At 38.6% G+C, this 23,924-nt stretch overlaps 1 non-coding gene across 1 annotated transcript; it reads left to right on the top strand.

The window, feature by feature from the left end:
* Window positions 1-14,053: 14,053 nt before the first annotated feature.
* Window positions 14,054-14,161, top strand: LOC130971774 (small nucleolar RNA R71). The gene has a single exon (XR_009082984.1). It is a non-coding gene; the product is annotated as a small nucleolar RNA R71 (small nucleolar RNA).
* The last annotated feature ends 9,763 nt before the right edge of the window (window positions 14,162-23,924 follow it).

The raw sequence follows: 23,924 nt of genomic DNA, 5'->3' as shown, positions 1-23,924 counted from the left end.
TTTCCTACTGCTTTCATCCAGTCATGCGTACTCCTTTCCATGGAAAGCTGTATGTTGGAGGATCACCATTGTCAATGTCTATCGTCCGTCCTCTCAGTGAAAATGGTCCGGCTACGGGTTACATAGGGCTAATCATCTGTCGGTTCTCACTTGTGTTGGAATAAGATCCAATGATCCTTTTGCGCACTGTCACTGTACCCAGCACTCACGAGTTTGAAGCTTGTCACAGTTATCCCATCCCAAATCCTACTCGGAATACCACAGACAAGGTTTAGACTTTCCGAATCTCAAGAATACTGCCAATTGATTCTAGCTTATACCACGAAGACTCTGATCTCATGGAATGGAAGGCTCTATTGTCAGGAGAGGCAACCATACATCATGGACCAGGAGGCCAAGAGATATACATTCAAGCTTGTTTTTAGGTAGAACGAAAGTGGTTGTCAGGCACGCGTTCATAAGTGAGAATGGTGATGAGTGTCACTTGATCATCACAATCATCATGTTGAAGTGCGAATGAATATCTTAGAACAAGAATAAGCTTGAATTGAATAGAAAACCGTATTAATTGCATTAATTCATGAGGAACAACAGAGCTCCATGACAAACCCCAATTTGACGGTTTATATTGTATTGAATTTAGGGGATTTTATCACCTTTTACCCACATTTATTCAATGAAATAGCATGGTTTTGTATATTCTCCTTTAATTGTGCTTAAGAGTGAAAACATGCTTTTTAGGTCTTAAAATAGATAAATATAATTTACCTTGATTCCATTAGATGCCTTGATATGTTTGTTAAGTGATTTCAGATTTAGGAGGCAAAGATTGGATTAAAGGAATGAAGAAAAAGCATGTAAAGTTGGAGAACTCATGAAGAAATGAAAGAACCGGAAAGCTGTCAAGCCGACCTCTTTGCACTTAAACGACCATAACTTGAGCTACAGAGGTCCAAATGATGCGGTTCCAGTTGGGTTGGAAAGCTAACATCCGGGGCTTCGAAATGATATAAATTTTGCCATATGTTGCTTCGCTTTCAGGGGCGCGCACGCGCACTTTGCGCGCGCGCGCCGATTCTGTCCGTGGCCCACTTTAATGAAATCATCCCCAGCGGTTTTAGGAGCCTTGTGGGCCCAATCCAACTCATTTCTGATGCTATTTAAGTCAAGTATTGAAGGGGAATCAATATACTTTAGATACTTTAGATACTTTTGATCATTAGCTTAGTTTTAGGAGTTAGAGTTAGTTTTAGAGAGAGAAGCTCTCACTTCTCTCTAGGATTAGGAATTAGGGTTAGATTAGGATCTCATAGTTCTAGGTTTAATTCAAGTCTCCTTCTACTTCTACCTTCAAGTGGTGATTGCTACACTTTGGTTCTTCTTTCTATCCCTATCCTCTTGTTGTAATTTCTCTTATTTTGTTTCTAGGTTTTGTAATTGAGATATTCTTGTTCTTTTGTTTTCTTTTAATAATGCAATTTGAGATAATTCATGTGATTGTGATGTTGTTGATTGTTGTTTTGTTAATTCTTTGTAATTGTTGGTTGTTGATTCCTTTTATTCTTACAAATAAAAATGCTTTCTTTCATTACCCTCCAAGTGTTTGATGAAATGCTTGAGAGGATGTTAGAGTAGGATTTTATGTTCTTGGCTTGAGAAGGTAACTTAGGATTTCTTGAATCACTAGTGTCCAATTGATTGCTAGTTGATAGCCATTAACTCTAGCCTTCATTAATCCAATTAGTGGAAAGCTAGGACTTATGGACTAGGATTGATATAACTCACTTGACTTTCCTTTGTTAATTGATTTAAGGATGACTAAGTGGGATTAATCCTTGCAACTACCATACTTGTGGCTAGTGATAATGATGAAGACCCTTGACAACCAAATCTTGCCAAGACCATTTTGTTAATAAAGTTTTCTTACCATTTACTATTCATGTTTCTCCTCTAAAACCCCCAAATATAACTCACAACCAATAACAAAACACTTTATTGTAAATCCTAGGGAGAACGACCCGAGGTTTGAATACTTCGGTTTATAAATTTTAGGGGTTTGTTTTAGTGACAAACAACTTTTTGTATGAAAGGATTAGTGATTGGTTTAGAAACTATACTTGCAACGAGAATTCATTTGTGAATTCTAAACTGTCAAAAATCCAATCGTCAAAATGGCGCCGTTGCCGGGGATTTGCAATGGTGTTGCGTTATTGGTTATTGTATATATGTGAATATTGTGAATAGCTTGATTTTTTTTGATTGCTTGTTAGTCTTTGCTAGTCTTAGTATTTTGTTTCATTATCTCTTATTAGTTTTTGTTTCTTATTTGCTCTTGCTATCATGAATTCTCATCGTGGCTATGAGTTTGGTTATAAACATGTTGTAGGAAATGAGGATTATAATGAAGATGTGTATCAAGGATGGGACACTCAAAGGTGGAAGGAACCATATGCTTATGATCAATCCTCATGGCAACAACCCCCACCAATGCACTATGAAGAAGAGCCATTCCATGATGCATACCAATCCAATGGCTATGGTGAATCCCCTTGTGACTTTCAAGAACCACCACCATATGCCTATGAACCATATCCTCAACATAACTCTCCACCATACTCACAAGCCTCTTATCACCAAAACCCTCCATATGACCCCAATCCTTATCCACCATACCCACCACCTTATGAGCCATATGAACCATACATGGAACCACCACCATTCCAACACAATTACTCTCAAGAACCACCTCAATGCACACCATCTCCATACCCTTACCAAGAAGAACCACCTTCCTACTATAAACCCTCTCTCCAAAATAATGAACCCTCTTATCCACCCCAAGTCCCAATAGATGACTCTCTCACATTGCTACTTCAAGGACAAGCGGATATGCAAAGGAACACCCTAGAGTTTGTGACTAACTTGACCAAGGTAATGTCTACCTTAGCCTACAAATTTTTGAACACTCAAGGTGCTTCCGTGGCCACATGTGAAGAATCCATTGAAGATCATAGCATGAAGGAGAGATTGGAAAACCCGGTGGAAAATGAGGGAGGCTATTTTGTATTAGAGCAATTGGAGGAGCCTATGATTATTGAAGAAAAGGAAGAAGTGATTGAAGATTTAGGAGACGTTGAGAGTCCATGGGAATGTACCATCATGGAAAACTCTTCCAAGAAGCTTGACATTGATGTTGAGGAGGGTGCGCAACCTCCAAAGCACATCATGGTTGAAGACTTTGAAGAGGTTGATCAAGAGATGGATTCAATTATTGATGAGTTCCTATCCACAATTGAATCCTCTCCCATTGAGCTTGACATAGAGGGTAAGGAAGAAGATACCTCACCTCCCATACCCTTGGTAAGCCACGAAGACAATATTAAATTGGAAGGAAGCTACCAAGAGGAAGAGGTTGAGGTTGATATAAGTTGTCAAGAGGTGGAAGTTACAAGGGAAGAGCACAAGAGCGTAGACATCGCAATGGCTAAGTATGGGGAGGTCCCCCTTCCCAAGCCACCATCACCTAACATAACATTCAAGTGGGTAAAATTTCTATCCCTAAGCTTCACTTTCTCACTTGAATATGGGTTGATTGAAAATGATGGTCAACTTAGAGCTCTTTGTGGAGTGAAGAGTAAGAGGGAGTGGTGTAATGGTTGGAAAAAGAATGTTAGGCTCATTAAGGTTAAACCCTCAAGGCATAAATACTATGGTTGGAGGAATGCTAAATTGTATGGGTCTAGAAGGAGAATTTGGTACATAAAGGAGAATTCTATATGCCTACCACCCAAGTTGAATCATGATGATCAACTAGAAGATGGGTGTGAAAATAAGATATGGGATCCCGGATCACAACATGAAGACCAATTTTGGGAGCTCATATCTTGGGGAGAACCTCACCCAAGTTTGGTGAAGATGGTTGGAAATTCTGTCAACCAATTGAGAAGCAAAGATCCTTGGAGATTCAAGGATGAGTACAAACATAAGCCACCATGACAATAAGCTCCTCAAATGTCCAACTTAAGGACTTAAACTAAAAGTGCTAGGTGGGAGACACCCCACCATGGTAACATCTTTTCATTTTCTTTCTTTGTACATATTGGTAGAATTAGTTTAATTTCATGTTTTTATTGGTTTGTTAAGTTTAGTTAGAAGTATAATATGATAAATAAGGTTTTAGGGTGTTTTGGTAGCTGTTTGGAGGATTGAAAGGCTTGGATTGGTGCAAAAACTTAGAAAAATTTTGAAAAACAGAACACCATCCACGCGTGCGCGCACATGACGCGTACGCGCACCTGAGCATTTTTCGACCATCCACGCGGACGCGCACTGTATGCGTACGCGTGGATGCAAAATTTCACCTCCGGCCAAAAACCCGAGAGTTAGGCCTGCACTGTGCGAACATTGGGCCTAAGGCACAAGTCTATGCACGCGTGCGCGCACTTGGCGCGTACGCGCACATGATCTTAAATTGGCAATGCACGCGCACGCACACTGTGTGCGCGCGCGTCGATTGCACGATCCACACTCCTGGTACTTTTGCCCGAGAGTTGTGCCAGACTTGGGCCGACATTATGCCTCTGGCCTAACTCGATGCACGCGTGCGCGCACCTGGCGCGTACGCGTCCTTCAACCAATATGCACATCGACGCATAAACGTGCATGACGCGCACGCGTCGGTAAAAAAAAAAAAAGAGTTTTTTTTCTCCCCTTCCATTTTCTTTTGCTTATCACATTCGCATACTTCTACTCTTCCCATTTTTATTTAGTTTTTGTAACATGTTTTCGTTTCTTTTTTTAGTCATTTTAATAATGGTGTTGAACTCTCTCACTCAATTGTTGAGAATTTCTTGCATTTGTTTTGGTGCTTCATGACTTGTTACATTAATTGCAATATTTGTCAACACACAAGATTAGTGCTTTAGTCCTTCCTAATTCATTACCCTTTGTTTTTTTTCTTGTACCGCTTCATCATTGAATTAGGATAGAATCAAATGCTTTCAGGCGTATCACTAATCTTGTTTGTGCCAATTCTTATTTGATCTTGATGCTCAATATCCTCTTCATGCTTTAACTTTACTCTTGCATCAAGTATCATTGATATGCCATTTTTTCTTATTGTTTCCTCCTCTACATGTTGTAGCTACCATGTAGTAGAGAACCATACCTTTATTTGGCATTAGCCCTCGCCTATGTTCTATTTGCTTTGATATCTTTGTCATAGGCTTAATATTCCTTTCCTTTTCTATCCTTTTAGGTTGGCCACCAATACGGAAGGAAAGGAAAGTTTCTAAATGGGGCAACAAACAAGTCATCCGCACAACCTTTTGAAGGAGCTCATCAATTGTAACAACCTGTCCACCTTGCTCTTCTTCGCATGCACCGAGGACGGTGCAATCTTCAAGTGTGGGGAGGTCGTTCGACCGATTTCCATGGGTAACAATTTCCTTTTCAACACCAATTCTTAGTTTTCTTTGTTAGATTAGTTATTGCATTGCATGATAGGTTGCATGTTAGTTAGAATTTGTACATATTTTTACCACTTCTTTTTATTAGGACTACTTGGTTAGAGTGATGATTTCTTTTCCAAGAAACCATTTTAGGGCAACCTACCAATTTGAAAAATTTTTGTTGAACTTGCTTGAAAGAATGTATTTTGGAACATGGTTTTTGAGCTAAGAACACAAGCAAGTGAGATTTGAGCCTAATGATGTGGTTACATCTTATAACCACTTATTTTTCCTTCTTGTGTGCATTATTCTCTTCCTATGATTGTAATCTTCGATTTGTTTGATTCTTTATGTCCATTATTTTGTGTATTCATGCATTTATATGATTGAGGCCATCATTTCATTAGCTCACTTACCCAAATGGCCTTACCTTTTATCTTCCTTGTTAGCCAAATTTGAGCCTATGCTTAACCCACTTTGTTCTTAATTTAGCACATTACAAGCCTTAAAGCAGAAAACAATGAATGTCCTTTATTTGGATCTTTGATTGGCTTAGGCTAGTGAGTGTGAGTATCATCCAAGAGTGGGAAGACTTTGGGACATTGGTTGGGATAAAAGGGTGTTTGTGTTTTGTATTTTTATATTGGGAAATTGGGTACATGCTCATGTATTGATTAAATGTATAGACCTTATGCATTGATGTTCTTGTATATAGTTTGAAAAAAAAAAGAAGAAAAAGAAAGAAATAAAAAAAAGGGGACAAAATGCCCCAAAGTAATGCTCAAATAAAAGTCAATGCATAAGTATTGTGAAATGAAAAGAGAATGCATGAGTATGTGAAAAAGTGAGGAATGGGTCGTTAGATTAGTACTTAATTGTATTAGGTCATTATATAGGTTATGTGGGAAGGTCTAGGTTAATCAAAGATTCAAATCCTAAGTCCACTAGCCATATATGATCCTACCTTGACCCTAGCCCCATTACAACCTAAAGAAAAGACCTCATGATAATTGTATGCATGCATGAAATAATTGTTGATTGTTAGATGAAAAACAAATCTTGGAAAGCATGATTAGGGGAGAATTGAGAGAATCAACCCCAAACACCGAGTGACTAGAGTGCAAACACTCCCGGTGAGGGTTCGATGCTCAAATCCTTGATTCCCGGCTTTCATGAGCGTTCTTCTCGCAAGTCTATTTGAACTTCATTTCCACACTTGAATTGGTAGGATTCATGAATCGTCATATGACCTTAGCCCTACCCATTTATACATGCACTTGGAGGATTGATTTATTTTTAACCAAGTAGGTAAAACCATTTTGCATTTAGTTGCATATAGTTAGGTTGCATATAGCTCATTTACATAGAATAAATGTTGATGCCCTTTGCTTTCTCTTGGCTTAAGCATGAGGACATGCTTGGTTTAAGTGTGGGGAGGTTGACAAACCCTAATTTGACGGTTTATCTTGTATTGAATTTAGGAGATTTTATCACCTTTTACCCACATTTATTCAATGAAATAGCATGGTTTTGTATATTCTCCTTTAATTGTGCTTAAGAGTGAAAACATGCTTTTTAGGTCTTAAAATAGATAAATATAATTTACCTTGATTCCATTAGATGCCTTGATATGTTTGTTAAGTGATTTCAGATTTAGGAGGCAAAGATTGGATTAAAGGAATGAAGAAAAAGCATGTAAAGTTGGAGAACTCATGAAGAAATGAAAGAACCGGAAAGCTGTCAAGCCGACCTCTTTGCACTTAAACGACCATAACTTGAGCTACAGAGGTCCAAATGATGCGGTTCTAGTTGGGTTGGAAAGCTAACATCCGGGGCTTCGAAATGATATAAATTTTGCCATATGTTGCTTCGCGTTCAGGGGCGCGCACGCGCACTTTGCGCGCGCGCGCCGATTCTGTCCGTGGCCCACTTTAATGAAATCGTCCCCAGCGGTTTTAGGAGCCTTGTGGGCCCAATCCAACTCATTTCTGATGCTATTTAAGTCAAGTATTGAAGGGGAATCAATATACTTTAGATACTTTAGATACTTTAGATACTTTTGATCATTAGCTTAGTTTTAGGAGTTAGAGTTAGTTTTAGAGAGAGAAGCTCTCACTTCTCTCTAGGATTAGGAATTAGGGTTAGATTAGGATCTCATAGTTCTAGGTTTAATTCAAGTCTCCTTCTACTTCTACCTTCAAGTGGTGATTGCTACACTTTGGTTCTTCTTTCTATCCCTATCCTCTTGTTGTAATTTCTCTTATTTTGTTTCTAGGTTTTGTAATTGAGATATTCTTGTTCTTTTGTTTTCTTTTAATAATGCAATTTGAGATAATTCATGTGATTGTGATGTTGTTGATTGTTGTTTTGTTAATTCTTTGTAATTGTTGGTTGTTGATTCCTTTTATTCTTACAAATAAAAATGCTTTCTTTCATTACCCTCCAAGTGTTTGATGAAATGCTTGAGAGGATGTTAGAGTAGGATTTTATGTTCTTGGCTTGAGAAGGTAACTTAGGATTTCTTGAATCACTAGTGTCCAATTGATTGCTAGTTGATAGCCATTAACTCTAGCCTTCATTAATCCAATTAGTGGAAAGCTAGGACTTATGGACTAGGATTGATATAACTCACTTGACTTTCCTTTGTTAATTGATTTAAGGATGACTAAGTGGGATTAATCCTTGCAACTACCATACTTGTGGCTAGTGATAATGATGAAGACCCTTGACAACCAAATCTTGCCAAGACCATTTTGTTAATAAAGTTTTCTTACCATTTACTATTCATGTTTCTCCTCTAAAACCCCCAAATATAACTCACAACCAATAACAAAACACTTTATTGTAAATCCTAGGGAGAACGACCCGAGGTTTGAATACTTCGGTTTATAAATTTTAGGGGTTTGTTTTAGTGACAAACAATTTTTTGTATGAAAGGATTAGTGATTGGTTTAGAAACTATACTTGCAACGAGAATTCATTTGTGAATTCTAAACCGTCAAAAATCCAATCGTCACTCCACACCTTAGTCTATGAGGTGTAGAAACTCCACCGTTGAAAATACATAAGTGATGAAGGTCCAGGCATGGCCGAATGGCCAGCCCCCTAAACGTGATTAAGAGATCAATAGTGATACAAAGATAGTCTCAAAAATGATCTAAAGATCTCTCGATGAAAATACAATAGTAAAAGGTCTTATTTATAATGAACTAGTAACCTAGGGATTACAGAAATAAGTAAATGATGCAGAAATCCACTTTCGGGACCCACTTAGTGTGTGCTTGGGCTGAGCATTGAAGCTTTCACGTGCATAGGCTTTTCTTGGAGTTAAACGCCAGCTCTAGTGCCAGTTTGGGCGTTTAACTCCAGCTTTTATGCCAGTTCTGGCGTTTAACGCGAGAAAAGGGTAGAAAGTTTGCGTTAAAACGCCAGTTTGCGTTATCAAAACTCGGGCAAAGTATGGACTATTATATATTTCTGGAAAGCCCAAGATGTCTACTTTCCAACACAATTAAGAGTGCGCCAATTGGGCTTCTGTATCTCCAGAAAATCCTTTTTGAGTGCAGGGAGGTCAGAATCCAACAGCATCTACAGTTCTTTTTTAGCCTCTGAATCAGATTTTTGCTCAGGTCCCTCAATTTCAGCCAGAAAATACTTGAAATCACAGAAAAACACACAAACTCATAGTAGAGTCCAAAAATGTGATTTTTGCATAAAAACTAATAATTATATACTAAAAACTAACTAAATCTTACTAAAAACTACCTAAAAACAATGCCAAAATCGTATAAATTATCCGCTCATCACAACACTAAACTTAAATTGTTGCTTGTCCCCAAGCAACTAAAAATAAATAGATTAAAAAGAAGAGAATATATAATGAATTCCAAAATATCAATGAAGCTTAGCTCTAATTAGATGAGCGGGATTAGTAGCTTTTTGTTTCTGAACAGTTTTGGCATCTTACTTTATCCTTTGAAGTTCAGAATGATTGGCATCTCTAGGAATTCAGAATTAAGATAGTGTTATTGATTCTCCTAGTTCAGTATGTTAATTCTTGAATACAACTACTTTATGAGTCTTGGCCGTGATCCTAAGCACTTTGTTTTCCAGTATTACCACCGGATACATAAGTGCCACAGACACATAACTGGGTGAACCTTTTCAGATTGTGACTCAGCTTTGCTAAAGTCCCCAGTTAGAGGTGTCCAGAATTCTTAAGCACACTCTTTCTGCTTTGGATCACGACTTTAACCACTCAGTCTCAAGCTTTTCACTTGGACCTTCATGACACAAGCACATGGTTAGGGACAGCTTGATTTAGCCGCTTAGGCCAGGATTTTATTCCTTTGGGCCCTCCTATCCATTAATGCTCAAAGCCTTGGATCCCTTTTACCCTTGCCTTTTGGTTTAAAGGGCTATTGGCTTTTTGTGCTTGCTTTTTCTTTTTCTTTCTTTTTCTTTTTCGCCATTTTTTTCGCAAAATTTGTTATTCACTGCTTTTTCTTGCTTCAAGAATCAATTTTATGATTTTTCATATTATCAATAACATTTCTCTTTTTTCATCATTCTTTCAAGAGCCAACAATTTTAACATTCATAAACTTCACTATCAAAATTATGCACTGTTCAAGCATTCATTCAGAAAACAAAAAGTATTGCCACCACATCAAAATAATCAAACTAATTTCAAGATAAATTTCGAAATTCAAGTACTTCTTGTTCTTTTGTAATTAGGCACATTTTTCATTTAAGAAAGGTGAAGGGTTCATAGGACATTCATAGCCTTAAGACATAGATACTAGACACTAATGATCATGTAATGAAGACACAAATATAGATAACACATAAAGCATAAAAATCGAAAAATAGAAAGATAAGAACAAGAAAATAAAAGAACGGGTCCACCTTAGTGATGGCGGCTAGTTCTTCTTCTTGAAGATCTAATGGAATGCTTGAGCTCCTCTATGTCTCTTCCTTGCCTTTGTTGCTCTTCCCTCATGGCTATTTGATCCTCTCTAATTTCATGGAGAATAATGGAGTGCTTTTGGTGCTCCATCCTTAGTTGCTCCATATTGGAACTCAAATCTCCCAAAGAGGTGTTGAGTTGCTCCTAATAGTTGTGTGGAGGAAAATGCATCCCTTGAGGCATCTCAGGGATTTCTTGATGAGGGACTTCCTCATGCTCTTGTTGAGGTCCATGAGTGGGCTCTCTTATTTGCTCCATCCTCTTTTTAGTGATGGGCTTGTCCTCTTCAATGAGGATGTCTTCTCCTATGACAACTCCAACTAAATTGCATTGGTGACAGATGAGATGAGGAAAGGCTAACCTTGCCAAGGTGGAGGTTTTGTCAGCCACTTTGTAGAGTTCTAGAGATATAACCTCATGAACTTCTACTTCCTCTCCAATCATGATGCTATGGATCATGATAGCCCAATCTATAGTCACTTTGGATCGGTTGCTAGTAGGAATGATGTAGCATTGGATGAATTCCAACCATCCTCTAGCCACGGGTTTAAGGTCATGCCTTCTCAATTGAACCAGCTTACCTTTTTGGAGTCTCTTTTCCACTGAGCTCCTTCTACACATATGTTCATGAGGACTTGGTCCAACCTTTGATCAAAGTTGACCCTTCTAGTGTAGGGGCGTGCATCTCCTTGCATCATTGGCAAGTTGAATGCCAACCTTACATTTTTCGGACTGAAATCTAAGTATTTCCCCTGAACCATTGTAAGCCAATTCTTTGGGTTCGGGTTTACACTTTGATCATAGTTTTTAGTGATCCATGCATTAGCATAGAACTCTTGAACCATTAAGATTCCGACTTGTTGAATAGGGTTGGTGAGAACTTTCCAACCTCTTTTTCGAATCTCATGACGGATCTCTGGATACTCATTCCTTTTGAGCATGAAAGGGACCTCAGGAATCACCTTCTTCTTGGCCACAACTTCATAGAAGTGGTCTTGATGGACCATTGAGATGAATATCTCCATCTCCCATGACTCGGAGGTAGAAGCTTTTGCCTTCTCTTTCCTTTTTCTAGAGGTTTCTCTGGCCTTAGGTGCCATAAATGGTTATAGAAACACAAAAAGCAATGCTTTTTCCACACCAAACTTAAAAGGTTTGCTCGTCCTCGAGCAAAAGAAGAAAGAAGGATGAAGAAGAAGAAGAAATGGAGGAGATGGAGAGTTGTGAGTGGTCCGGCCAAGGGGGAGAAGAAGTGTTTGTGTGAATTTAAAGGATGGATGAGGGGTTTATATAGGAATGGAAAGAGAGGGTAGGATTCGTGTATTAGGGGTTGGGTTTGGGAGGGAAAAGATTTGAATTTGAATGGTGAGGTGGGTGGGGTTTTTGGAGAAGAGTGGGTGGAGGTGGGGAAGAGAAATGGAGGTGATTGGTGAAGAGGTGATGGGGAAGAGAAATAGAGGTGATTGGTGAGGGGTAATTGGGGAAGGGTGTTATGGAAAGGTGTGAAGAAGAGAGAGAGTGAGTTAAGGTAGGTGGGGATCCTGTGGGGTCCACAGATCCTGAGGTGTCAAGGATTTCTCATCCCTGCACCGTTTTGGCGTGTAAACACCCCCTTTGAATGCCAATCCTGGCGTTAAACGCCAGCTTTTCTTCTCTTTCTGGCGTTTAACGCCAGCTTGGTACCCTTTTCTGGTGTTAAACGCCAATCTGGTGCCCTTTTCTGGCATTAAACGCCCATAATGGTGCCAGACTGGGCATTTAACGCCCATTCTGCTACCCTTACTGGCGTTTAAATGCCAGTAAGCTCATCCTCTAGGGTGTGCTGTTTTCAATGCTGTTTTTGATTTTTGCTTTTGTTTTTGTGACTCCACATGATCATCATCCTAAAGAAAACATAAAATAAAAATGGAAAATAGAAATTCAACATAGATAAGTAAAAATTGGGTTGCCTCCCAACAAGCGCTTATTTAATGTCAATAGCTTGATAGTGAGCTCTCATGGAGCCTCACAGATACTCAGAGCATGATGATGGCCTCTCAACACCAAACTTAGAGTTTGAATGTGGGGGCTCTATTTGACCCTGTATTGAGAGAAGCTTTTCATGCTTCTTCTCCATGTGTATAGAAGGAGATCCTTGAGCCTTAAACACAAGGTAGTCCTCATGCGCTTGAAGGACCAACTCTCTTCTGTCAACATCAATCACAGCTTTTGCTGTGACTAGGAAGGGTCTGCCAAGGATGATGGATTCATCCTTATTCTTCCCAGTGTCCAGGATTATGAAGTTATCAGGGATGTAAAGGCCCTCAACCTTCACTAAAACATCCTCTACAAGTCCATAAGCCTGTTTCATGGATTTGTCTGCCATCTCTAGTGAGATTCTTGCAGCTTGTACCTCAAAGATTCCCAGTTTTTCCATTACAGAGAGTGGCATGAGGTTTATGCCTGACTCCAGGTCACACAAAGCCTTCTCAAAGGTCATGGTGCCTATGGTACAGTGTATTAAGAATTTTTCGGGATTTGGTTTCTTCTGAGGTAATGTCTACCTAATTAAGTCATTCAGTTCATTGGTGAGCAAGGGGGTTCATCCTCCCAAGTCTCATTACCAAATAACTTGGCATTCAGCTTCATGATTACTCCAAGGTACTTAGCAACTTGCTCTTCAGTAATATCTTCATCCTTTTCAGAGGAAGAATACTCATAAGAGCTCATGAATGGCATAAGTAGGTTCAATAGAATCTCTATGGTCTCTGTATGAGCCTCAGATTCCCTTGGTTCCTCAAATGGAAACTTCTTTTCATTCAGAGGACATCCCATGAGATTTTTCTCACTGGGAATCACGTCCTCCTCACTCTCTCCAGGTTCAGCCATGTTGGTCATGGTTATGGCTTTGCACTCTCTCTTGGGATTTTCTTCTGTATTGCTTGGGAGAGTGCTAGGAGAAGTTTCAGTAACCTTTTTACACAGCTGACCCACTTGTGCCTCTAAATTTCTAATGGAGGATCTTATTTTATTCATGAAACTTAGTATGGTCTTAGATAGATCAGAGACTATGGTTGCTAAGCCAGAACGACCCTGCTCAAAGTTCTCTGTCTGTTGCTGAGAATATGATGGAAAAGGCTTGCTATTGCTAAACTTATTTCTTCCACCATTATTGTTTTTGAAGCCTTGTTGAGGCTTCTGTTGGTCCTTCCATGAGAGATTTGGATGATTTCTCCATGAAGGATTATAGGTGTTTCCATAGGGTTCTCCCTTGTAATTCACCTCTTCCATTGTAGGGTTCTCAAGATAATAAGCTTCTTCTTCAGAAGATGCTTCTTTATTACTGCTGGATGCAGCTTGCAATCCAGTCAGATTCTGAGAAATCATATTGACTTGCTGAGTCAATAATTTGTTCTGAGCCAATATGGCATTAGAGTATCAATCTCAAGAACTCCTTTCTTCTGAGTTGTCCCATTGTTCACAGGATTTCTTTCAGAAGTGTACATGAACTGGTTATTTACAACCATTTCAATGAGTTTCCGGGCTTCTGTAGGCGTTTTCTTTAGATGAATAGATCCGCCTGCAGAATGGTCCAATGACATCTTGGATAACTCAGACAGTCCATCAAAGAAGATACCTATGATGCTCCATTCTGAAAGCATGTCAGAAGGACACCTTCTGATCAATTGCTTGTATCTTTCCCAAGCTTCATAGAGGGATTCACCTTCCTTCTGTTTGAAGGTTTGAACTTCTATTCTAAGCTTACTCATCTTTTGAGGTGGAAAGAATTTAGCTAATAAGGCACTGACCAGCTTTTCCCAAGAGTTCAGGCTATCTCTAGGTTGTGAGTTCAACCATATACTAGCTCTGTCTCTTATAGCAAAAGGGAACAGCATAAGTCTATAGACCTCAGGATCAACTCCATTGGTCTTAACAGTGTCACATATTTGCGAAAATTCAGCCAAGAACTGATGAGGATCTCCTAATAGAAGTCCATGAAACTTGCAATTCTGTTGCATCAGAGAAACTAATTGAGGCTTAAACATAAAGTTGTTTGCTCCAATGGCAGGAATAGAGATGCTTCTCCCATAGAAGTCGGGAGTTGGTGCAGTAAAGTTATCAAGCACCTTCCTTGCATTGTTGTTGTTGGGTTCGGCCATGGCTGTTTTGTCTGCTTCCTTTTCTAAATTTTCTGTCAGGTCCTCTTCAGAGTGTTGTGCTTTAGTTGCTCTTAGCTTCCTCTTCAAAGTCCTTTCAGGTTCAGGATCATGTTCAACAAGAATGTCTTTATCTTTGTTCCTGCTCATATGAAAAAGAAGAAAACAAAAAAGTATGGCTCTATGTCACAGTATAGAGATTTCTTGATGTGTCAGATGAAAAGAAGAATAGAAGGATGAGGTAGATAAGGAAGAATTCGAACATATAAAGGGGGGAGAGGGTTCAAATTATCAAGAGAGGAGAAGTGTTAGTGATTAAATAGAAAGAGATGAGAGAGGGAATTTTCAAAAACTTTTAAATAAAATAAAATTAGAGTTTAAAACAATTAGTTAATTAAAAATAATTTTGAAAAAAGATGTTAGTGTTTTTCGAAAATTAAAAGTGAGAAAAGTAGTTAGTTGGTTTTGAAAAAGGATAAGAAATAATAAATTTTGGAAAGATAAGAAGTTAGAAAGAGATTTTGAAATTAGAATTTGAAAAGATGTGATTTGAAAAAGATATGATTGAAAAACAATTTAAAAAGATTTTATTTTTAAAATTGATGACTTGACTAACAAGAGATTAAAGGATATGATCCTAAAATTCAAATATTGAACCTTTCTTAACAAGAAAGTAATGGTGCACGAAATTGTGATCACTACTTTTCACAACTCAAATAATCCCGGTAATGAATCCAAAAACTTGGTGTTCAATACCATGGCATAAACACAACTTCGCACAACTAACCAGCAAGTGCACTGGGTCGTCCAAGTAATAAACCTTACGCGAGTAAGGGTCGATCCCACGGAGATTGTTGGTATGAAGCAAGCTATGGTCACCTTGTAAATCTCAGTCAGGCAGACTCAATTGGTTATGGATGATATATGAATAAAACATAAAGATAAAGATAGAGATACTTATGCAATTCATTGGTGAGAACTTCAGATAAGCGAATGGAGATGCTTTGTCCCTTCCGTCTCTCTGCTTTCCTACTGTCTTCATCCAATCCTTCTTACTCATTTCCATGGCAAGCTGTATGTAGGGTTTCACCGTTGTCAGTGGCTACCTCCCATCCTCTCAGTGGAAATGTTCAACGCACCCTGTCACGGCACGGCTATCCAGCTGTCGGTTCTCGATCATGTCGAAATAGAATCCAGTGATTCTTTTGCGTCTGTCACTAACGCCCCACAATCGCGAGTTTGAAGCACGTCACAGTCATTCAATCATTGAATCCTACTCAAAATACCACAGACAAGGTTTAGACCTTCCGGATTCTCTTGAATGCCGCCATCAATTCTGGCTTATACCACAAAGACTCTGATCTCACGGAATGGATGGCTCGGTTGTCAGGCGAGCGCTCGTTTGTCAGGCGAGCAACAACCATGTGTCGTGTATCAGGAATCCAAGAGATATCCACCCAATCTAAGGTAGAACGGAAGTGGTTGTCAGTCACACGTTCATAGGTGAGAATGATGATGAGTGTCACAGATCATCACATTCATCAAGTTAAAGAACAAGTGATATCTTGGAATAAGAACAAGCTGAATTGAATAGAAGAACAATAGTAATTGCATTAATACTCGAGGTACAGCAGAGCTCCACACCTTAATCTATGGTGTGTAGAAACTCCACCATTGAAAATACATAAGAACAAGGTCTAGGCATGGCTGTGAGGCCAGCCCCCAATGATCTAAGAACTAGATGTCCAAAGATAGCTACCCAGCTCAAAGATGAAAATACAATAGTAAAAGGTCCTATTTATAGGGAACTAGTAGCTTAAGAATTACAAAGATGAGTAAAAGACATAAAAATCCACTTCCGGGCCCACTTGGTGTGTGCTTGGGCTGAGCAAAGAAGCATTTTCGTGTAGAGACTCTTCTTGGAGTTAAATGCCAGCTTTTGTGCCAGCTTGGGCGTTTAACTCCCACTTTGGTGCCAGTTCCGGCGTTTAACACTGGGAATTCTGAAGGTGACTTTGAACGCCGGTTTGGACCTTCAAATCTTGGGCAAAGTATGGACTATTATATATTGCTGGAAAGCCCAGGATGTCTACTTTCCAACGCCGTTGAGAGCGCGCCAATTGGGCGTCTGTAGCTCCAGAAAATCCACTTCGAGTGCAGGGAAGTCAGAATCCAACAGCATCTGCAGTCCTTTTCAGTCTCTGAATCAGATTTTTGCTCAGGTCCCTCAATTTCAGCCAGAAAATACCTGAAATCACAGAAAAACACACAAACTCATAGTAAAGTCCAGAAAAGTGAATTTTAACTAAAAACTAATAAAATATACTAAAAACTAACTAAATCCTACGAGAAATATACTAAAAACAATGCCAAAAAGCGTACAAATTATCCGCTCATCAAGTAACAAACTTGAAATTTTTGAATCACAACATTAGTTGTTAGCAAGGATTTCCAAAAATTTTAAAAGAAAAATGAAAAAGATTTGATTTTGAAAAAGAAATGATTGATAAGAGAGGATATGAAAAGATAAGATTTGAAAAATTAGTTTTAAAACTTGAAAATTTGAAAAAGATTTGAATTGAAAGCAAAATTACTTTCCTGGTATCATCCTGGTGTTAAACGCCCAGAATGGTATCCATTCTGGTGTTTAACGCCCACTTGGCTACCTCCTTGGGCATTAAACACCCAACCAGGTACCCTGACTGGCGTTTAAACGCTAGAAATCCTTCTTTACTGGGGGTTTTGAACGCCCAGCTTTTTCTTTGTGATTCCTCTGCTACATGTTCTGAATCTTCAATTCTCTATATTATTGACTTGAAAAGACATAATTTTGAATTTTTTTGAATTTTTAATGATGAGAGAGAAAAACAACAGAATGAATTTAAGCATGAAAAACTAAGATCAAAACAAGGAATGCATGCAATGACACTTTGAATGTCAAGATGAACATCAAGAACACTATGAAGATTATTGATGGTATTTTTTTGTGGAAAAATGAATTTCCAAAACACCTAGAACTCACCGGCAAGTGTACCGGGTCGTATCAAGTAGTAAAACTCACTTAGAGTGAGGTCAATCCCACAGTGATTGATGGATCAAGCAACTTTAGTGGGTGATTAGTTTAGTCAAGCTAACATTGAAGTGAAATTGGATGAAATGTAGCCAACAGAAAGTAAATGGCAGTAAATTAAAAGTTGCAGAAAGTAAAATTGACTGAAACTTAAAGAGCAAGAAATGTAAATTGACAGAATCTTAAATGACAAGAAATGTAAATTGTATTAAATGTAAAGGGGATTGGGTGCTGGAAATTAAAGGGGCAATGAAACAAGCAATCAAAGAGATCTTGAGAACAAGTGACAGGAAATTTAAAGTGCAGGAAAATTAAATTCAGATCACAGTAGCTCAAATGTAAAATGCAGAGGAACACACGTGCAGGAAAGTAAATTGGGAGCAATAGAACATAAAGTAAAAATTGCAGAGAAAGAAATTGTAGCAGAAAAATAAACCAGCAAGAAGACTAAGATCAATTCTCAAATCTCAAAGAACACTTGACAATTTCAATGAAACAGTAAAAGTAAAAGGAAAACCAAGAGCTCAACTCAATTGCAAAATAAAATTTAAGATCTCAGGAAATCAAAGAGACTAGAAAACAAGTCTAGATCTCAATTCCTTCCTTGAGTCAATAGTAAACAGATTGAAGAATAAAGAAAGATGGAAGCAGTAAATGAAAGCTTTGATTCAAATCACAATTTCTTGAACTATGCAGAAAAATAACAAGAGAAGTTGCAGATGGAGAATGAAAACAGAATTCCTTCCAAACTCAATCCAAAATTTAAAAATAGAAAATGAAAACTAAAGAGAGAGCTCTCTAATCCTACTACTCCCTAGTGGAGCTAGCCTCCAATCCTTCTAATCGAGCCCCCCTCTCTGAAACGAGAGTGATGCCTTTATATAGGCTTTTTACAAAATGAAAATAAAATTGAAATTCACAAAATAAAATTCCTAATCTAGCTTGTTCTTGTGCCTTTGAGTGATGATGTGGGCTTTGCTTGCTTTGGATTTGAGGAGAAATGGGTTTGGTTGGCCTTGATTCAATTTGGAGAAGAATTGAATTAAATTGGAATTTTATTGAATTTTTGGCCCATGTGAAAATTTCTCCCAGGAGGATGCTCAGCTCACAAGTTGAGCTGAGCATTGAGGCCTTGTGTGTGGGTTCCCTTGTAGTGTGCAATGTTGGGGGGGAGGCACCAGAGGAATGCTCAGCTCAATGAGCTGAGCATTGAGGCCTTGTGCGCACGTCTTGGTCCCTTGAAATATTTTGCGTGCTAAGTCTTGGACATCATCAGGGTAGCGCTCAAGTGGTGCTAGGAGCGCAGCTTCCTTGTTGAAGCCTTCGTGTTCGAGACTTGCTGGGAGCATTTTGGCCAATTTTGGCTTATTTTCCTTGCAAGGAGCGCTCCCCCACCCCCCTTTGGTCATGGGTTCAAACCTTGGAGCAAGCATTGGCAACTTATTTCCAGCATTGTTCTTCCCTTCCTTATTTCTTTGCTTCAAAGTGTGCTCAGCTCACAAGGTGAGCAGAGCATTGAAACATTGCCTCCTTGGAATTTTCCTTTGTGCTCCTTTCATGTGCCACACTTCCTCATGTTCTTTGCCACACTTTTCTTTTCCTTGAGCCACACTTCTTAAGCCACGCTTTCTTCTTTTCTTCTTTTCTTCACCTACAAGAAATCAAAACAACCACTCAAAGTATCACCAAATTCACAAGGTTTATAAATCATTAAAAATCAATTAATTTTAGCCCAAACCTCATGATTTAGCATCAATTAAATGGTGGTTGTTTGATTTAAAGATGTCATGCATTTTCATTCCAAATTACTTACTTAGAATGCAAGAAAGTGCATAAAACCTTGTGAAACAAGTGAAATTTAGCTTGAAAAATAGGCATATGATGACTTGTCATCAATCATGATGAACATCAAGAACATATTTTTGAAAATTTTTAAGAAAAGAAAGATATGCAAGACACCAAACTTAGAAATTTTCATACTAGAGACACTGACAATTTGAGAATGCACATGAGAAACAACAAAAGACACAAAACAAGAGAATTTAAAGATCAGACAAAAAAAATCATCAAGAACAACTTGAAGATCAATTAAGAACACAATGCATATATTTTCGAAAAATGTAAGAAAAATGAAAACATGCAATTGACACCAAACTTGAAATTTGACACTAGACTCAAACAAGAAACACAAATTATTTTTGATTTTATGATTTTATAAATTTTTTTGTAATTTTTTTTAATTTTTCAAAAATTATTTTGAAAAAGAAAATAAGAAACTCAAAATTTTTAATAAGAATTCCAGGAATCATGCAATGTTAGTCTAAAGCTTCAGTCTAAAAAGATTAGACATGGCTAGCCAAGCTTTAGCAGGACATTACATACAACAACCAAATTGATGGGAATCAACTAGCTCCTGTGATGATAAAAGCATCATCTGAAATTCTAGAATTCAGTCTTAAAAATTCTAAAGGAAAAAAGAAATAAAAAAAGAAAAATACCTAATCTAAGCAACAAGATGAACCGTCAGTTGTCCAAACTCGAACAATCCCCGGTAACAGCGCCAAAAACTTGGTACACAAAATCGTGATCTCACACACTTTCTTCACAACTCCGCGTAGCTGACCAACAAGTGCACTGGGTCGTCCAAGTAATACCTTACGTGAGTAAGGGTCGATCCCATGGAGATTGTCGGCTTGAAGCAAGTTATGGTCATCTTGTAAATCTCAGTCAACCAGATTCAAATGGTTATGGGATTTTGATAATTAAAAGACAGATAAAACATAAAATAGGATAGAGATACTTATGTAATTCATTGGTAGAAATTTCAGATAAGCATATGGAGATGCTTTGTTCCTTTTGAATCCCTGCTTTCTTACTGCTTTCATCCAGTCATGCGTACTCCTTTCCATGGCAAGCTGTATGTTGGGGGATCACCGTTGTCAATGGCTACTGTCCGTCCTCTCAGTGAAAATGGTCTGGTTACGGGTTACGTAGGGCTAATCATCTGTCGGTTCTCACTTGTGTTGGAATAAGATCCAATGATCCTTTTGCGCACTGTCACTGCGTCCAGCACTCGCGAGTTTGAAGCTCGTCACAGTCATCCCATCCCAGATCCTACTCGGAATACCACAGACAAGGTTTAGACTTTCCAGATCTCAAGAATGCTGCCAATTGATTCTAGCTTATACCACGAAGACTCTGATCTCGCGGAATTGAAGTCTCTGTTGTCAGGAGAGGCAACCATGCATCGTGGACCAAGAGGCCAAGAGATATACATTCAAGCTTGTTTTCAGGTAGAACGGAAGTGGTTGTCAGGCACACGTTCATAAGTGAGAATGGTGATGAGTGTCACTTGATCATCACATTCATCATGTTGAAGTGCGAATGAATATCTTAGAACAAGAATAAGCTTGAATTGAATAGAAAACAATAGTAATTGCATTAATTCATGAGGAACAGTAGAGCTCCACACCTTAATCTATAAAGATAGTCTCAAAAATAATCTAAAGATCTCCCAATGAAAATACAATAGTAAAAGGTCCTATTTATAATGAACTAGTAACTTAGGGTTTACAGAAATAAGTAAATGATGCAGAAATCCACTTCCAGGGCCCACTTGGTGTGTGCTTGGACTGAGCATTGAAGCTTTCACGTGCATAGGCTTTTCTTGGAGTTAAACACCAGCTTTCGTGCCAGTTTGGGTGTTTAACTCCAGCTTTTATGCCAGTTCTGGCATTTAACGCCAGTTTGTGTTATCAAAACTTTGGCAAAGTATGGACTATTATATATTTCTGGAAATTCCAAGATGTCTACTTTCCAACGCAATTGAGAGCACGCTAATTAGGCTTCTGTAGCTCCAAAAAATCCATTTTGAGTGCAGGGAGGTCAGAATCCAACAGCATATGCAGTCCTTTTTCAGCCTCTGAATCAGATTTTTGCTCAAGTCCCTCAATTTTAGCCAGAAAATACCTGAAATCACAGAAAAACACACAAACTCATAGTAAAGTCCAGAAATGTGATTTTTACATAAAAACTAATAATTATATACTAAAAACTAACTAAATCATACTAAAAACTACCTAAAAACAATGCCAAAAAGCGTATAAATCATCCGCTCATCAATACCCCGACACTCTTTTCGCATTAGGAGATACTCCAATCTGAAATCTTGGCTTCATCCTGTTACATACCACTTTTGGTAAAGGTACAAAGTCAAGAACCTTGAGTATAAACTACATAGTGGTTGACGTAGCATCAGCCTACAATGCTCTGATAGGTCGGACAATGCTAAACTGACTTACTGCCGTCGTCTCTACTCCTCATGTTTGTATGAAGTTCTCGACCTTTGAGGGAATCGCCACTGTAAGAGGATATCAAAAATTGGCGAGAAGATCTTACAATGAAAGCCTGAACCTAAGCGGATGCGCAAAGGGGAAAGAGGTCAACACCATCAAAATTGGTGGTGACCGAACACGAGAAACACTGAGACCACAACCCAATGGAAAGACTGAGGAGGTCTAGATCAGAGATCAAGTCAAAGAAACAACAAGCATAGGAGCTAACCTGGAGAAACAATTAAAAGCAAATCTTAACAAAGTGGAGAATATGTGTCGATTACACCGACCTTAATAAAGCTTGTCCCAAAGATCCTTACCCTCTCTCCAGCATAGACACTCTAGTAGATTTGGCTTCAAGCTACAAATACTTATCCTTTACGGATGAATACTCGGGATACAACCAAATTCTGATGTACAAGTCGGATCAAGAAAAGACTTCTTTCATTACTCCTAGAGCAAATTATTGTTACGTGGTAATGCTTTTCGGATTAAAAAATGCTAGAGCCACGTATCAAAGATTAATGAATAAGGTGTTTTTACCACACCTCGAGAAGTTGATGGAGGTCTACATGGATGACATGCTCATCAAGACCAAAGAGGAAACCAATCTATTTTCTGGCTTAGCAGAAGTATTTAACATAATAAGGCAGCACGGAATGAGACTAAATCCATCAACATGTACCTTTGCAGTAGAAGCTGAAAAGTTCCTAGGATTTATGCTTACCCAAGGGGGCATTGAAGCCAACCCGAACAAATTCAAAGCAATACTTGAGATGAAAAGCCCGATCTGCCTAAAGGAAGTCCAGCAACTAAACAGAAGGCTGACAGCCTTATCAAGATTCCTAGTACGGTCGGATCTAAAATCTTTACCTTTATTCTCAATACTTAAGAAGGGATGTCAGTTCGAGTGGACTTAGGAATGTGAACAAACTTTTCAAGACTTCAAAAATTTCTTCATTCAATCACCGTTCCTTTCCCGACCTGAAGAAGGAGAGGAGCTCATATTATACTTCGTAGTAGCAGGTAGGGCCACAACCTCTGCTCTCATCCGAGAAGACAAGAATGGACAATAACATATCTACTTTACGAGTAATGCTTTACAAGAAGCAGAACTAAACTATCAAAAACTAGATAAGTTCGCCTATGCCCTTGTTCTCGCCTCCAGAAGACTCCGGCCTTATTTTCAAGCCAATATAATAAAAAAACCGAACTAATCAACCCATGAAGCACATTCTTTAAAAGACGGATATAGTAGGTCAGATGCTACAATGGGTCGTGGAGTTGTCCGAATTCGATCTGAAATACAAATCTTGTATAACAATCAAATCACAATACTTGGCCGACTTCTTGGTCGAGTATACAGGACCCCAGAAGATCCTACAACCTGGCATCTGTATGTAGATAGATCATCAAACAAAGTCGGAAGTGGAGCAGGAATCATTATTGAGAATGAAGAAGGAACTCAGATAGAGCTTTCATTAAAATTTAAGTTTCCAGCCTTCAACAATCAAGCGGAAAATGAGGTCAGGCTTACTGGCTTGAGGCTAGCCAAAGAAGTCGGAGCAGTAAAGTTAATCGTGTTTAGTAACTCTCAAGTAATAACTTCTTAAATAAATGGGACCTACCAAGCTAAAGATACCAACATGAAGAAGTACTTAAAAGAAACACTAGAACAATTAGCTCAATTCCAAGAAGTAGAAGTTCGGCGCATAACTCGAGAGTTAAACAACTGAGCTGATGCCCTCTCCAAATTGGCTAGTATCAAGCCAAGGGGCAATAATAAAAGTCTAATCTAGAAAACTCTCCACACCCCATCAGTAATCAAAGAAGTTTACAAGTCAAATACGTAGACAATCACAAACCTTTGGATTGTGTGACTCCCATCATCGAATACCTCAAATTTGATGTCCTCCCAAAAAAAGAAAAAGAGGCAAGGAACTCATAAGGGACGCACAAAACTATA

This window comes from Arachis stenosperma, chromosome 3 (assembly GCF_014773155.1).
Source record: "Arachis stenosperma cultivar V10309 chromosome 3, arast.V10309.gnm1.PFL2, whole genome shotgun sequence".
In the NCBI taxonomy this organism is placed as follows: Eukaryota; Viridiplantae; Streptophyta; class Magnoliopsida; order Fabales; family Fabaceae; genus Arachis; species Arachis stenosperma.
This window is presented reverse-complemented; position numbering and strand designations above follow the sequence as displayed.